The sequence below is a fragment of the Lampetra fluviatilis genome, chromosome 21 (genome assembly GCF_964198595.1).
Source record: "Lampetra fluviatilis chromosome 21, kcLamFluv1.1, whole genome shotgun sequence".
Taxonomy (NCBI): Eukaryota; Metazoa; Chordata; class Hyperoartia; order Petromyzontiformes; family Petromyzontidae; genus Lampetra; species Lampetra fluviatilis.
In genome coordinates this window covers 389,722-404,083 of record NC_136295.1, presented here as the reverse complement: position 1 = coordinate 404,083, position 14,362 = coordinate 389,722, and the positions used below count along the sequence as shown (strand labels likewise).

General features: G+C 50.4%; 1 protein-coding gene across 5 annotated transcripts in view; it reads left to right on the top strand.

The window, feature by feature from the left end:
* Positions 1-10,593: 10,593 nt before the first annotated feature.
* ALS2 (alsin Rho guanine nucleotide exchange factor ALS2) overlaps positions 10,594-14,362 on the top strand; it is an 89,818-nt gene continuing 86,049 nt past the window's right edge. For all 5 annotated transcript variants that reach the window (XR_013637816.1, XM_078865824.1, XM_078865822.1 and 2 more), the window contains exon 1: positions 10,594-10,845. The gene's annotated coding sequence lies outside the window, so the exon portion shown is untranslated. The remainder of the gene's footprint in view (positions 10,846-14,362) is intronic.

Below are 14,362 nucleotides of genomic sequence, written 5' to 3'. Positions count from 1 at the left end.
ACTGCATGAGCCGTTGTTATTGCTGGTTGTTTGCTTTGGGCGACAGGGCCACTTCATGGGCCTCATCATCGTCGTGGTCGTCATCACGACCCGTAGTAAATGTCCACTGCACATTTCGCAATTTTGTTTCCATTTTCTTCTGTCTTGCAGTGGCAATGTGCTCAAGTAGTGCCAAATCTTTCTGGCACCAATCTCTTATGTCATCAATTTCTGGCACCAATCCTCTTATGAACCACCTCACGCTGTGCCAAGTTTTCTTTAGTTCCTTGGGCTTCTCTCTACATATCTTTTACAGGTAGGAACAATGTTCCACACTGCCCACCAGGGATTTTTTGTCTGTCTGTCTGACTGTCTGTCGTGCATAAATACATATATAATACAAACAGCTCTTTGATTGGTGGAGACCTACTGCCGGGTATGGAGAGGGGAGGGGCCTAAGGGAAGGGGGGTCAGGGGAGGAGCCTAAGGATATGGGGGGGTGGTCAGGGGAGGGGCCTAAGGGAGGGGGGTCAGCGGAGGGGCCTGAGGGAGGGGGGTAAGGGGAGGTGCCTAAGCAAGGGGGAGGGGCCGATAGTTAAGGGGGTTGAGGATGTCGGGGAGGGTGGGGGGAAAGTAAACACGCCCACTCATCAACTGCCCCCCCCCTGAACGCCACGCTGAGTGTGTGTGTGAGTCTGACAGTGTGAGAGTGTGTGTGTGTGAGTCTGAGAGTGTGTGTGTGAGTCTGAAAGTGTGAAATTGAGTGTATGTGTGTGTGAGAGTGAGTATGCGTATGTCTGAGAGTGTGAAAGTGAGTGTGTGTGTCTAAGAGTGTGAGGGTGAGTGAGTGTGAGTCTGAGAGTGTGAGAGTGTGAGGGTGAGTGTGTGTGTGAGTCTGAGAGTGTGAGGGTGAGTGTGTGTGTGAGTCTGAGAGTGTGAGATTGAGTGTATGTGTGTGTGAGAGTGTGTGTGTGTGAGTCTGAGAGTGAGTGTATGTGTGTGTGAGTCTGAGAGTGTGAGAGTGAGTGTGTGTGAGTCTGAGAGTGTGAGAGTGAGTGTGTGTGTGTGAGTCTGAGAGTGTGTGTGTGTGTGTGAGTCTGAGAGTGTGTGTGTGAATCTGAAAGTGTGAGGGTGTGTGTGTATGAGAGAGAGAGTGTGTGTGTGTGCGAGTCTGAGAGTGTGAGAGTGAGTGTGTGTGTGAGTCTGAGAGTGTGAGAGTGAGTGTGTGTGAGTCTGAGAGTGTGAGAGTGAGTGTGTGTGAGTCTGAGAGTGAGTGTGTATGTGTGTGTGAGTCTGAGAGTGTGTGTGTGAGTCTGAGAGTGTGAGGGTGAGTGTATGTGTGTGTGAGTCTGAGAGTGTGAAAGTGAGTGTGTGTGTCTGAGAGTGTGAGGGTGAGTGAGTGTGAGTCTGAGAGTGTGAGAGTGTGAGAGTGAGAGTGTGTGTTTGAGTCTGAGAGTGTGAGAGTGAGTGTGTGTGTGTGTGAGTCTGAGAGTGTGTGTGTGAGTCTGAGAGTGTGAGAGTGAGTGTATGTGTGTGTGAGTCTGAGAGTGTTAAAGTGAGTGTGTGTGTCTGACAGTGTGAGGGTGAGTGAGTGTGAGTCTGAGAGTGTGAGATTGAGTGTATGTGTGTGTGAGAGTGAGTGTGTGTGTGAGTCTGAGAGTGTGAGAGTGAGTGTATGTGTGTGAGTCTGAGAGTGTGAGAGTGAGTGTGTGTGTGAGTCTGAGAGTGTGAGAGGTGAGTGTGTGTGTGAGTCCGAGAGTGTGAGAGTGAGTGTGTGTGTGAGTGAGAGTGTGAGCGTTAGTGTGTGTGTCTGAGAGTGTGAGAGTGAGTGTGTGTGTATGAGTCTCAGAGTGTGAAGGTGTGTGTGTGTGTGTGAGTCTGAGAGTGTGTGTGTGTGTAAGTCCGAGAGTGTGAAAGTGAGTGTATGTGTGTGTGAGTCTGAGAGTGTGAGGGTGAGTGTGTGTGAGTCTGAGAGTGTGAGGGTGAGTGTGTGTGTGTGAGTCTGAGAGTGTAAGCGTGAGTGTGTGTGAGTCTGAGAGTGTGAGAGTGTGTGTGTATGTGAGTCTGAGAGTGTGAGGGGGAGTGTATGTGTGTGTGAGTCTGAGAGTGTGAGGGTGAGTGTGTGTGTGTGAGTCTGAGAGTGTGAGCGTGAGTGTGTGTGTGTGAGTCTGAGAGTGTGGGAGTGAGTGTGTGTGTGTGAGTCTGAGAGTGTGAGTGTATGTGTGTGTGAGTCTGAGAGTGTGAGAGGTGAGTGTGTGTGTGTGTGAGTCTGAGAGTGTGAGGTTGAGTGTATGTATGTGTGAGAGTGTGAGCGTGAGTGTGTGTATCTGAGCGTGTGAGAGTGAGTGTGTGTGAGTCTGAGAGTGTGAGAATGAGTGTGTGTGTGTGAGTCTGAGAGTGTGTGTGTGACTCTGAAAGTGTGAGGGTGTGTGTGTGAGAGAGAGAGAGTGAGTGTGTGTGTGTGCGAGTCTGAGAGTGTGAGAGTGAGTGTGTGTGAGTCTGAGAGTGTGAGAGTGAGTGTGTGTGAGTCTGAGAGTGTGAGGGTGAGTGTGTGTGTGTGTGAGTCTGAGAGTGTGTGTGTGTGAGTCTGAGAGTGTGAGAGTGAGTGTGTGTGTGAGTGAGAGTGTGAGCGTGAGTGTGTGTGTCTGAGAGTGTGAGAGTGAGTGTGTGTGTGAGTCTCAGAGTGTGAGAGTGTGTGTGTGTGTGAGTATGAGAGTGTGTGTGTGTGAGTCTGAGAGTGTGTGTGTGTGTGAGTCTGAGAGTGTGAGATGTGTGTGTGTGAGTCTGAGAGTGTGAGAGTATGTGTGTGTGAGTCTGAGAGTGTGTGTGTGTGAGTCTGAAAGTGTGAGGGTGTGTGTGTGTGAGAGAGTGAGTGTGTGTGTGGGTGTGCGAGTCTGAGAGTGTGAGAGTGAGTGTGTGTGTGAGTCTGAGAGTGTGAGAGTGAGTGTGTGTGAGTCTGAGAGTGTGAGGGTGAGTGTGTGTGTGAGTCTGAGAGTGTGTGTGTGTGAGTCTGAGATTGTGAGAGTGAGTGTATGTGTGTGTGAGTCTGAGAGTGTGAAAGTGAGTGTGTGTGTCTGAGAGTGTGAATGAGTGTGAGTCTGAGAGTGTGAGAGTGTGTGTGTGAGTCTGAGAGTGTGTGTGTGTGAGTCTAAGAGTGTGAGATTGAGTGTATGTGTGTGTGAGAGTGTGAGCGTGAGTGTGTGTGTCTGAGAGTGTGAGAGTGAGTGTGTGTGTGAGTCTGAGAGTGTGTGTGTGTGAGAGTGAGTGTGTGTGTGTGTGAGTCTGAGAGTGTGTGTGTGAGTCTGAAAGTGTGAGGGTGTGTGTGTCTGAGAGTGTGAGAGTGAGTAGTGTGTGAGTCTGAGAGTGTGAGTGTGTGTGAGTCTGAGAGTGTGAGAGTGAGTGTGTGTGAGTCTGAGAGTGTGAGAGTGAGTGTGTGTGTGAGTCTGAGAGTGTGTGTGTGAGTCTGAGAGTGTGTGTGTGAATCTGAAAGTGTGAGGGTGTGTGTGTGAGAGAGAGTGAGTGTGTGTGTGTGTGCGAGTCTGAGAGTGTGAGAGTGAGTGTGTGTGTGAGTCTGAGAGTGTGAGAGTGAGTGTATGTGTGTGTGAGTCTGAGAGTGTGAGATGTGAGTGTGTGTGTGAGTCTGAGAGTGTGAGAGGTGAGTGTGTGTGTGAGTCTGAGAGTGTGAGAGTGAGTGTGTGTGTGAGTGAGAGTGTGAGTATGTGTGTGTGTCTGAGAGTGTGAGAGTGAGTGTGTGTGTGTGTGAGTCTCAGAGTGTGAGTAAGTGTGCGTGTGTGTGAGTCTGAGACTGTGAGAGTGTGTGTGTGTGTGTGAGTCTGAGAGTGTGAGAGTGAGTGTGTGTGTGTGTGAGTCTGAGACTGTGAGAGTGTGTGTGAGTCTGAGAGTGTGAGAGTGAGTGTATGTGTGTGTGAGTCTGAAAGTGTGAGGGTGTGTGTGTGTGTGAGAGTGAGTGTGTGTGTGTGCGAGTCTGAGAGTGAGTGTGTGTGTGAGTCTCAGAGTGTGAGCGTGAGTGTGTGAGTCTGAGAGTGAGTGTGTGTGTGTGAGTCTAAGAGTGTGAGAGTGTGTGTGTGTGAGTCTGAGAGTGTGTGTGTGAATCTGAAAGTGTGAAATTGAGTGTATGTGTGTGTGAGAGTGAGTATGCGTATGTCTGAGAGTGTGAAAGTGAGTGTGTGTGTCTAAGAGTGTGAGGGTGAGTGAGTGTGAGTCTGAGAGTGTGAGAGTGTGAGGGTGAGTGTGTGTGTGAGTCTGAGAGTGTGAGGGTGAGTGTGTGTGTGAGTCTGAGAGTGTGAGATTGAGTGTATGTGTGTGTGAGAGTGTGTGTGTGTGAGTCTGAGAGTGAGTGTATGTGTGTGTGAGTCTGAGAGTGTGTGAGTGAGTGTGTGTGAGTCTGAGAGTGTGAGAGTGAGTGTGTGTGTGAGTCTGAGAGTGTGTGTGTGTGTGTGAGTCTGAGAGTGTGTGTGTGAATCTGAAAGTGTGAGGGTGTGTGTGTATGAGAGAGAGAGTGTGTGTGTGTGCGAGTCTGAGAGTGTGAGAGTGAGTGTGTGTGTGAGTCTGAGAGTGTGAGAGTGAGTGTGTGTGAGTCTGAGAGTGTGAGAGTGAGTGTGTGTGAGTCTGAGAGTATGAGAGTGAGTGTGTATGTGTGTGTAAGTCTGAGAGTGTGTGTGTGAGTCTGAGAGTGTGAGGGTGAGTGTATGTGTGTGTGAGTCTGAGAGTGTGAAAGTGAGTGTGTGTGTCTGAGAGTGTGAGGGTGAGTGAGTGTGAGTCTGAGAGTGTGAGAGTGAGAGTGTGTGTTTGAGTCTGAGAGTGTGAGAGTGAGTGTGTGTGTGTGTGAGTCTGAGAGTGTGTGTGTGAGTCTGAGAGTGTGAGAGTGAGTGTATGTGTGTGTGAGTCTGAGAGTGTTAAAGTGAGTGTGTGTGTCTGACAGTGTGAGGGTGAGTGAGTGTGAGTCTGAGAGTGTGAGATTGAGTGTATGTGTGTGTGAGAGTGAGTGTGTGTGTGAGTCTGAGAGTGTGAGAGTGAGTGTATGTGTGTGAGTCTGAGAGTGTGAGAGTGAGTGTGTGTGTGAGTCTGAGAGTGTGAGAGGTGAGTGTGTGTGTGAGTCCGAGAGTGTGAGAGTGAGTGTGTGTGTGAGTGAGAGTGTGAGCGTTAGTGTGTGTGTCTGAGAGTGTGAGAGTGAGTGTGTGTGTATGAGTCTCAGAGTGTGAAGGTGTGTGTGTGTGTGTGAGTCTGAGAGTGTGTGTGTGTGTAAGTCCGAGAGTGTGAAAGTGAGTGTATGTGTGTGTGAGTCTGAGAGTGTGAGGGTGAGTGTGTGTGAGTCTGAGAGTGTGAGGGTGAGTGTGTGTGTGTGAGTCTGAGAGTGTAAGCGTGAGTGTGTGTGAGTCTGAGAGTGTGAGAGTGTGTGTGTATGTGAGTCTGAGAGTGTGAGGGGGAGTGTATGTGTATGTGAGTCTGAGAGTGTGAGGGTGAGTGTGTGTGTGTGAGTCTGAGAGTGTGAGCGTGAGTGTGTGTGTGAGTCTGAGAGTGTGGGAGTGAGTGTGTGTGTGTGTGTGTGAGAGTGAGTGTGTGTGTGTGCGAGTCTGAGAGTGAGTGTGTGTGTGAGTCTCAGAGTGTGAGCGTGAGTGTGTGAGTCTGAGAGTGAGTGTGTGTGTGTGAGTCTAAGAGTGTGAGAGTGTGTGTGTGTGAGTCTGAGAGTGTAAGCGTGAGTGTGTGTGAGTCTGAGAGTGTGAGAGTGTGTGTGTATGTGAGTCTGAGAGTGTGAGGGGGAGTGTATGTGTGTGTGAGTCTGAGAGTGTGAGGGTGAGTGTGTGTGTGTGAGTCTGAGAGTGTGAGCGTGAGTGTGTGTGTGAGTCTGAGAGTGTGGGAGTGAGTGTGTGTGTGTGTGTGTGAGAGTGAGTGTGTGTGTGTGCGAGTCTGAGAGTGAGTGTGTGTGTGAGTCTCAGAGTGTGAGCGTGAGTGTGTGAGTCTGAGAGTGAGTGTGTGTGTGTGAGTCTAAGAGTGTGAGAGTGTGTGTGTGTGAGTCTGAGAGTGTGTGTGTGAGTCTGAAAGTGTGAAATTGAGTGTATGTGTGTGTGAGAGTGAGTATGCGTATGTCTGAGAGTGTGAAAGTGAGTGTGTGTGTCTAAGAGTGTGAGGGTGAGTGAGTGTGAGTCTGAGAGTGTGAGAGTGTGAGGGTGAGTGTGTGTGTGAGTCTGAGAGTGTGAGGGTGAGTGTGTGTGTGAGTCTGAGAGTGTGAGATTGAGTGTATGTGTGTGTGAGAGTGTGTGTGTGTGAGTCTGAGAGTGAGTGTATGTGTGTGTGAGTCTGAGAGTGTGAGAGTGAGTGTGTGTGAGTCTGAGAGTGTGAGAGTGAGTGTGTGTGTGAGTCTGAGAGTGTGTGTGTGTGTGTGAGTCTGAGAGTGTGTGTGTGAATCTGAAAGTGTGAGGGTGTGTGTGTATGAGAGAGAGAGTGTGTGTGTGTGCGAGTCTGAGAGTGTGAGAGTGAGTGTGTGTGTGAGTCTGAGAGTGTGAGAGTGAGTGTGTGTGAGTCTGAGAGTGTGAGAGTGAGTGTGTGTGAGTCTGAGAGTATGAGAGTGAGTGTGTATGTGTGTGTAAGTCTGAGAGTGTGTGTGTGAGTCTGAGAGTGTGAGGGTGAGTGTATGTGTGTGTGAGTCTGAGAGTGTGAAAGTGAGTGTGTGTGTCTGAGAGTGTGAGGGTGAGTGAGTGTGAGTCTGAGAGTGTGAGAGTGAGAGTGTGTGTTTGAGTCTGAGAGTGTGAGAGTGAGTGTGTGTGTGTGTGAGTCTGAGAGTGTGTGTGTGAGTCTGAGAGTGTGAGAGTGAGTGTATGTGTGTGTGAGTCTGAGAGTGTTAAAGTGAGTGTGTGTGTCTGACAGTGTGAGGGTGAGTGAGTGTGAGTCTGAGAGTGTGAGATTGAGTGTATGTGTGTGTGAGAGTGAGTGTGTGTGTGAGTCTGAGAGTGTGAGAGTGAGTGTATGTGTGTGAGTCTGAGAGTGTGAGAGTGAGTGTGTGTGTGAGTCTGAGAGTGTGAGAGGTGAGTGTGTGTGTGAGTCCGAGAGTGTGAGAGTGAGTGTGTGTGTGAGTGAGAGTGTGAGCGTTAGTGTGTGTGTCTGAGAGTGTGAGAGTGAGTGTGTGTGTATGAGTCTCAGAGTGTGAAGGTGTGTGTGTGTGAGTCTGAGAGTGTGTGTGTGTGTAAGTCCGAGAGTGTGAAAGTGAGTGTATGTGTGTGTGAGTCTGAGAGTGTGAGGGTGAGTGTGTGTGAGTCTGAGAGTGTGAGGGTGAGTGTGTGTGTGTGAGTCTGAGAGTGTAAGCGTGAGTGTGTGTGAGTCTGAGAGTGTGAGAGTGTGTGTGTATGTGAGTCTGAGAGTGTGAGAGGGAGTGTATGTGTGTGTGAGTCTGAGAGTGTGAGGGTGAGTGTGTGTGTGTGAGTCTGAGAGTGTGAGCGTGAGTGTGTGTGTGAGTCTGAGAGTGTGGGAGTGAGTGTGTGTGTGTGAGTCTGAGAGTGTGAGTGTATGTGTGTGTGAGTCTGAGAGTGTGAGAGGTGAGTGTGTGTGTGAGTCTGAGAGTGTGAGGTTGAGTGTATGTATATGTGAGAGTGAGAGTGTGAGCGTGAGTGTGTGTATCTGAGCGTGTGAGAGTGAGTGTGTGTGAGTCTGAGAGTGTGAGAATGAGTGTGTGTGTGTGAGTCTGAGAGTGTGTGTGTGACTCTGAAAGTGTGAGGGTGTGTGTGTGAGAGAGAGAGAGTGTGTGTGTGTGTGTGCGAGTCTGAGAGTGTGAGAGTGAGTGTGTGTGAGTCTGAGAGTGTGAGAGTGAGTGTGTGTGAGTCTGAGAGTGTGAGGGTGAGTGTGTGTGTGTGTGAGTCTGAGAGTGTGTGTGTGTGAGTCTGAGAGTGTGAGAGTGAGTGTGTGTGTGAGTGAGAGTGTGTGTGTCTGAGAGTGTGAGAGTGAGTGTGTGTGTGAGTCTCAGAGTGTGAGAGTGTGTGTGTGTGTGAGTATGAGAGTGTGTGTGTGTGGGAGTCTGAGAGTGTGTGTGTGAGTCTGAGAGTGTGAGATGTGTGTGTGTGAGTCTGAGAGTGTGAGAGTATGTGTGTGTGAGTCTGAGAGTGTGTGTGTGTGAGTCTGAAAGTGTGAGGGTGTGTGTGTGTGTGTGAGAGAGTGAGTGTGTGTGTGGGTGTGCGAGTCTGAGAGTGTGAGAGTGAGTGTGTGTGTGAGTCTGAGAGTGTGAGAGTGAGTGTGTGTGAGTCTGAGACTGTGAGAGTGAGTGTGTGTGAGTCTGAGAGTGTGAGAGTGTGTGTGAGTCTGAGAGTGTGAGAGTGAGTGTATGTGTGTGAGTCTGAAAGTGTGAGGGTGTGTGTGTGTGAGAGAGTGAGTGTGTGTGTGTGCGAGTCTGAGAGTGAGTGTGTGTGTGAGTCTCAGAGTGTGAGTGTGTGAGTCTGAGAGTGAGTGTGTGTGTGTGAGTCTAAGAGTGTGAGAGTGAGTTTGTGTGAGTCTGAGAGTGTGAGAGTGAGTGTATGTATGTGTGAGTCTGAGAGTGAGTGTGTGTGTGAGTCTGAGAGTGTGAGAGTGAGTGTATGTGTGTGTGAGTCTTAGTTACCTAGAGTGTTATACAGGTAGGAACAATAGGTTCCACACTGCCCACCAGGGATTATGTGTCTGTCTGTCTGTCGTGCATATCCGGAATTCCGCCCACCCATGCACCTCCCCACCGAACACCAAGCTACGCCGCGATTGGTTGACGATGTCGGGGAGGGTGGGTGCGAAGGGTCAACATGCCCACTCATCCAACTGCCCCCCCCCCTGAACGCCGCGTTGTCCAACCAAGTTCCTACCTGCCCACTCCGAAGGAACGTGTTTTTTATCGTTAGCGTCTTGGGTTGAACCTCAAACCTCCTGGTGTTTATCTTCAGTTTATTTGGATTATCTCGTGCAGAAGGACGAAATCATAGCCACAAAGGCAAGTGGATTGAGTTGGCTTTGGTGCCACCCGCCAATCGGAGTTGCATTACTCCACACCTGCTGACACAGCAGTGGAAATTCAACGTTCTTTTGGCGGGGAACGAGCTTATCCACTGGATAACCTGTACGTATGTAATTGTATGCACCTCGTCACCCCATTGCTCCATCGCGTTCCACATCGAAGGACGTTTGCAGGTTTGTATGTTCTTCTTTCGCACCACCGTACGTAGCCAACCATGCTCATTGGAGGTGCGGGGGGAAGGACAAACAAACTAAACACAACGACAAGAAGCAGTTTAATCGTCAGAACGAATTTAATAATAAAAAACTCCACGCAGCCCTCACTGTCCTGATCTGACGGCTGATGTCATTATCTCGCTCCCGGTCACGAATACACTCTACCAACTACAAACAGCAGAGATAGGTATTTATACTGCAGGAGGAATCTGATGATCTATAAAGCTCTTTTTCACAAATTTCCAGTAGGGGCACGGAGTCAGAAGGTTTATAAAAGTTAAGCAAATCAATAAACATACAAATACAACTAAACTCTTATTTTAACAGGTAAGGCCCCACTGAGCTATGGGCTTCTTTTTCAGAAGCCACCTGGCCACAAATGATAGCTCAACGAAGTGGCTTATTACGTGGAAATGTATAGCAGCCAAATACGCTAAACACACGTTTCTAAATGTGGAGGGAAAACCCGGAGGAAATGGAAACAAATCCACGCGACCACGGGGAGAACCTGCAAACTCCAAATATACAGGATTGAACCCACGACCTCATGTATACCAATCGAGATAGTTAACATCTTGTCACGGTGGCGCCAAATTATGGAAATTGTCTAAACAAGAACGCTGCTGCCACCACAACCCAACGACGAGAGCGTTCCGGTGTAGCAGACCGCGGGCACAGTCGTGGAGCGGTCGAGCGCAATTTTTTATTTCACGGAAATCCTTTTGTGATACACAAGCATGACGCTTGCGAATGATAAACACAACGGTAACAAGTATAACCCGTAAAAACAAAGTTTTTCACTATAAATCCTTTATATGCGTGGCGGCTAGAGTCCTCTCGTCCTCTGGCTTGAGATGGCTGCCACCTATGGGTCAGATGATTGCATGGCAGCATTAAGCAATTGGTAATTAAATATAATATTTTTGTCCTAAAAAGTGTCAAATTTTCGAAAAAATGTTTCACGAACATTGTCACGCACAACGAGTCTGTGTGGAAAATGTCAGCTCGATTGGATCACGGGAAGTGGGTTAAAAAACGACCGAAAGATGTGCACGGTCCTAAGCAAGCAAGCAAGTGAACTTAATATAAAGGATTTAAAAATATACATTTTAGAAACAAACGTCAGCCACCAAATATCCAACATTGTCACCGTTTTTCAGAATCATATTTATTGGCAACTGAGAGAGAAATCCGATGAACTATAAAGCTCTCGTGAGGTAGAGATCATCTTTGAATTGGGCGGCCATCTTTTGTATTTTGGTGGCTAGCGGTTTTTTCTGTTCTAATTGTGCGACGTTAGGGGGCACTATGTGCCGAATGTTTTGCCTGCACTCCAGTTTGAAGGATTATTATTACGACGACGACTCCGCAGAAGCTGCGCCGTAAACACAAATACGGTGACGTCACGGGCCGTGAGCGCGTCACGGGGTCGCGACAGCGGCCTGTGGGCGCCGAGCTCGCAGCCTCTCACACCTCAACACACACACAGCCCCTCCTCGTCACATTCAGTCCTCTCAGTCTGATCCTCACACTCAGCCTCACCATCACACACAGCCCGCTCACGTCCGCCTCCTCCTCACTCTCGGAGACCACGGATCTCACGGTGGTGCCGCTGGCGGTGCCGCTGCTGCTGCTTCCCGAGTCCCGGGCCTCGCCGCGACCGCCGTGAGTCGCGACTGCTCACCCACTCACTGAGCCTCTCACTCACTCACTCACCTACCCTCTCACCCACTCACTGAGCCTCTCACTCACTCACCTACCTTCTCACCCACTCACTGAGCCTCTCACCCACTCACTGAACCTCTCACCCACTCACCTACCCTCTCACCCACTCACCTACCCTCTCACCCACTCACCGAGCCTCTCACCCACTCGCCGAGTCTCTCACCTACTCGCCGAGCCTCTCACTCACCCACTCACCCACCCACTCACCGAGCCTCTCACTCACCCACTCACTGAGCCCCTCGCCCACTCGCCGAGCTTCTCACTCACCCAGCCCCTCATCACCCACTGACTCAACGAGGCTCTGATTGATCCACTCGGCCACCCCATCACCCACTCACCCATACCCTCACTCATTCTCTCACTCAACCAGGTTCTCGCTCACTCACCCACCAATCCTCTCACTCACTCAGCCTCTCACTCACCCACCCAGACGTTCACTCACCCACTCACCGAGCCTCTCACTCACCCCCACCCACTTACCCACTCACCTACACACATAGCCTCTCACTCACCCACTCACCGAGCCTCTCACTCACCCAGCCTCTCACTTACCCAGCCTCTCACTCACCCAGCCTCTCACTCACCTACACACTCACCCAGCCTCTCACTTACCCAGCCTCTCACTCACCCAGCCTCTCACTCACCTACACACTCACCCAGACTCTCACTCACCCAGCCTCTCACTTACCCAGCCTCTCACTCACCTACACACTCACCCAGCCTCTCACTCACCCAGCCTCTCACTTACCCAGGCTCTCACACAGCCTACCAACTCACTCACCTATGCACTCAGCCAGCCTCTCACTCACCCAGCCTCTCACTCACCTACACATTCACCCAGCCTCTCACTCACCTCGCCTCTCACTCACCTACACACTCACCCAGCCTCTCACTCACCTCGCCTCTCACTCACTACACACTCACCCAGCCTCTCACTCACCCAGCCTCTCACTCACCCAGCCTCTCACTCACCTACACACTCACCCAGCCTCTCACTCACCTCGCCTCTCACTCACCTACACACTCACCCAGCCTCTCACTCACCTCGCCTCTCACTCACCTACACACTCACCCAGCCTCTCACTCACCCAGCCTCTCACTTACCCAGGCTCTCACGCAGCCTACCAACTCACTCACCTACGCACTCAGCCAGCCTCTCACTCACCCAGCCTCTCACTCACCTACACATTCACCCAGCCTCTCACTCACCTCGCCTCTCACTCACCTACACACTCACCCAGCCTCTCACTCACCTACACACTCACCCTCTCACTCACCTACACACTCACCCAGCCTCTCACTCACCTCGCCTCTCACTCACCTACACACTCACCCAGCCTCTCACTCACCCAGCCTCTCACTCACCTACACACTCATCCAGCCTCTCACTCACCCAGCCTCTCACTTACCCAGCCTCTCACTCACCCAGCCTCTCACTCACCCAGCCTCTCACTCACGCATCCTCTCACACAGCCTACCAACTCACTCACCTACACACTCACCCAGCCTCTCACACAGCCTACCAACTCAGTCACCTACACACTCACCCAGCCTCGCACACAGCCTACCAACTCACTCACCTACACACTCACCCAGCCTCTCACACAGCCTACCAACTCACTCACCTACACACTCACCCAGTCTCGCACACAGCCTACCAACTCACTCACCTACACTCACCCAGCCTCTCACACAGCCTACCAACTCACTCACGTTAGCCTCTCACGCACCCCAGCTTCACCCAGTCTCTCACTCGTCCAAGCCGCTCAATGCAACTCTTGCTTCCCCACCTCGTGTGTCCTCGCGGCTGTGTGGTAGCCTCGTGACTCTACTCGGCCGTGTCTCCTGACATTTTTGTTCTGTTTACGCTCTTAATGTGAGCTGCCACAGCGGTGTGACGGCTCGCAACACCACGGATTTACCATGCCGTGGTCGCCAATTACAATTCAATCTCCCGATGCGGCAGTTGAAAAGAACGTTTCACGTTCCTGAATTCCTTCTCCCGCTCAGTCCTCCCAGCAGTATATATATACAGTACTGTGTAACACAGCGTTTAGGTAAACCACAGTTCATGGGCAGGTCGCACATGGTAGAGATAAGTGTGGGTACACCGAACTCTTTCAAGATGTCTGGCTGTCATTGGGAAGATTAGTTGGGTCCAATACCCTGTCAAGCTCGTGGAGGTCGCGTTCCACTAGCAGTAGAGTGAGCGAGTCCATTGCATGCGTGTGGTTGCACCTTTTCCTTTTACAACTCCTAGAACAACGCCCTCATCGTGTGTTATTGTCACGTGTTGGCGTGCAGAGTGTATTCAATACAACGCGCCTTTATTCATGGAACGCATGCGTGAGACATTAACACTCGGAACGCATTCCCCAGTAACACTGTTGCCCTCAAACGGGAGGAGGGGGTGGGACTTTATAAACACGTTCCTTCGGAGTGGGCAGGTAGGAACTTGGTTGGACAGCGCGGCGTTCAGGGAGTGGGGGGGGCAGTTGGATGAGTGGGCACGTTGACCCTTCGCCCCCACCCTCCCCAACATTGTCAACCAATCGCGGCGTAGCTTGGTGTTCGGTGGGGAGGTGCATGGGTGGGCGGAATTCCGGATATGCACGACAGACAGACAGACACATATTCCCTGGTGGGCAGTGTGGAACCTGTTGTTCCTACCTGTATAACACTCTAGGTAACTAAGACTCACACACACATACACTCTATCTCGGCCTCGCTGTGCGCTGCGTTGCACCGCTAGTCGAGTAGATAACCTTGCGTTCAATAAACCCTCGGAGCCTGGATGAACGTCCAACTCCAATCGTCATTTATTGATTGTAACAAGGTAAAACTGGTGAGAAAACACAGATACATCATCTGTTATAATCCGGAAACACCAACACAATGAACACCACAGCATCAGAACATTGTCTTAGATAACAATAGATCCTGGACGGACCAGGCCCCTACATTACCACTGAACAGCTAGACGAGCACAAGCCGGTGCGTTGCATACAGGCACATCGTGTATTCATCCCACTTCACCCCAAATGTACAGCATTACACATAACACTAAACTGTGGATGAGATACTTCGTCATCTTTACTCTCAGGATCGCAACATAGGCACAAGTCTGACTCGACCTACTTAATCACAAGTAACATCCACAATAAGGAAAGTCGCAGGCTTCGTTACTAACTAGGCCTCGTATTTACTACAACAACTTAACGGCACCATAAAGGCATTTACATCACTATAACGGTCATTCCAACATTACAACAGCATTGCCAATATTATAGGAATATAAACAAACTTACAGACAATGCTTCTTAAGCTCCCACAATGGACAAGTGCGGCTGTGGTCTCACTAAGATGTGATGCGTGCCGCCATCTTGAATTATCAGTAAGATGGCAGATGCCCACGTGGTTCACTGAAAATCTAACATCGTCACTTCCTGGTCACGTG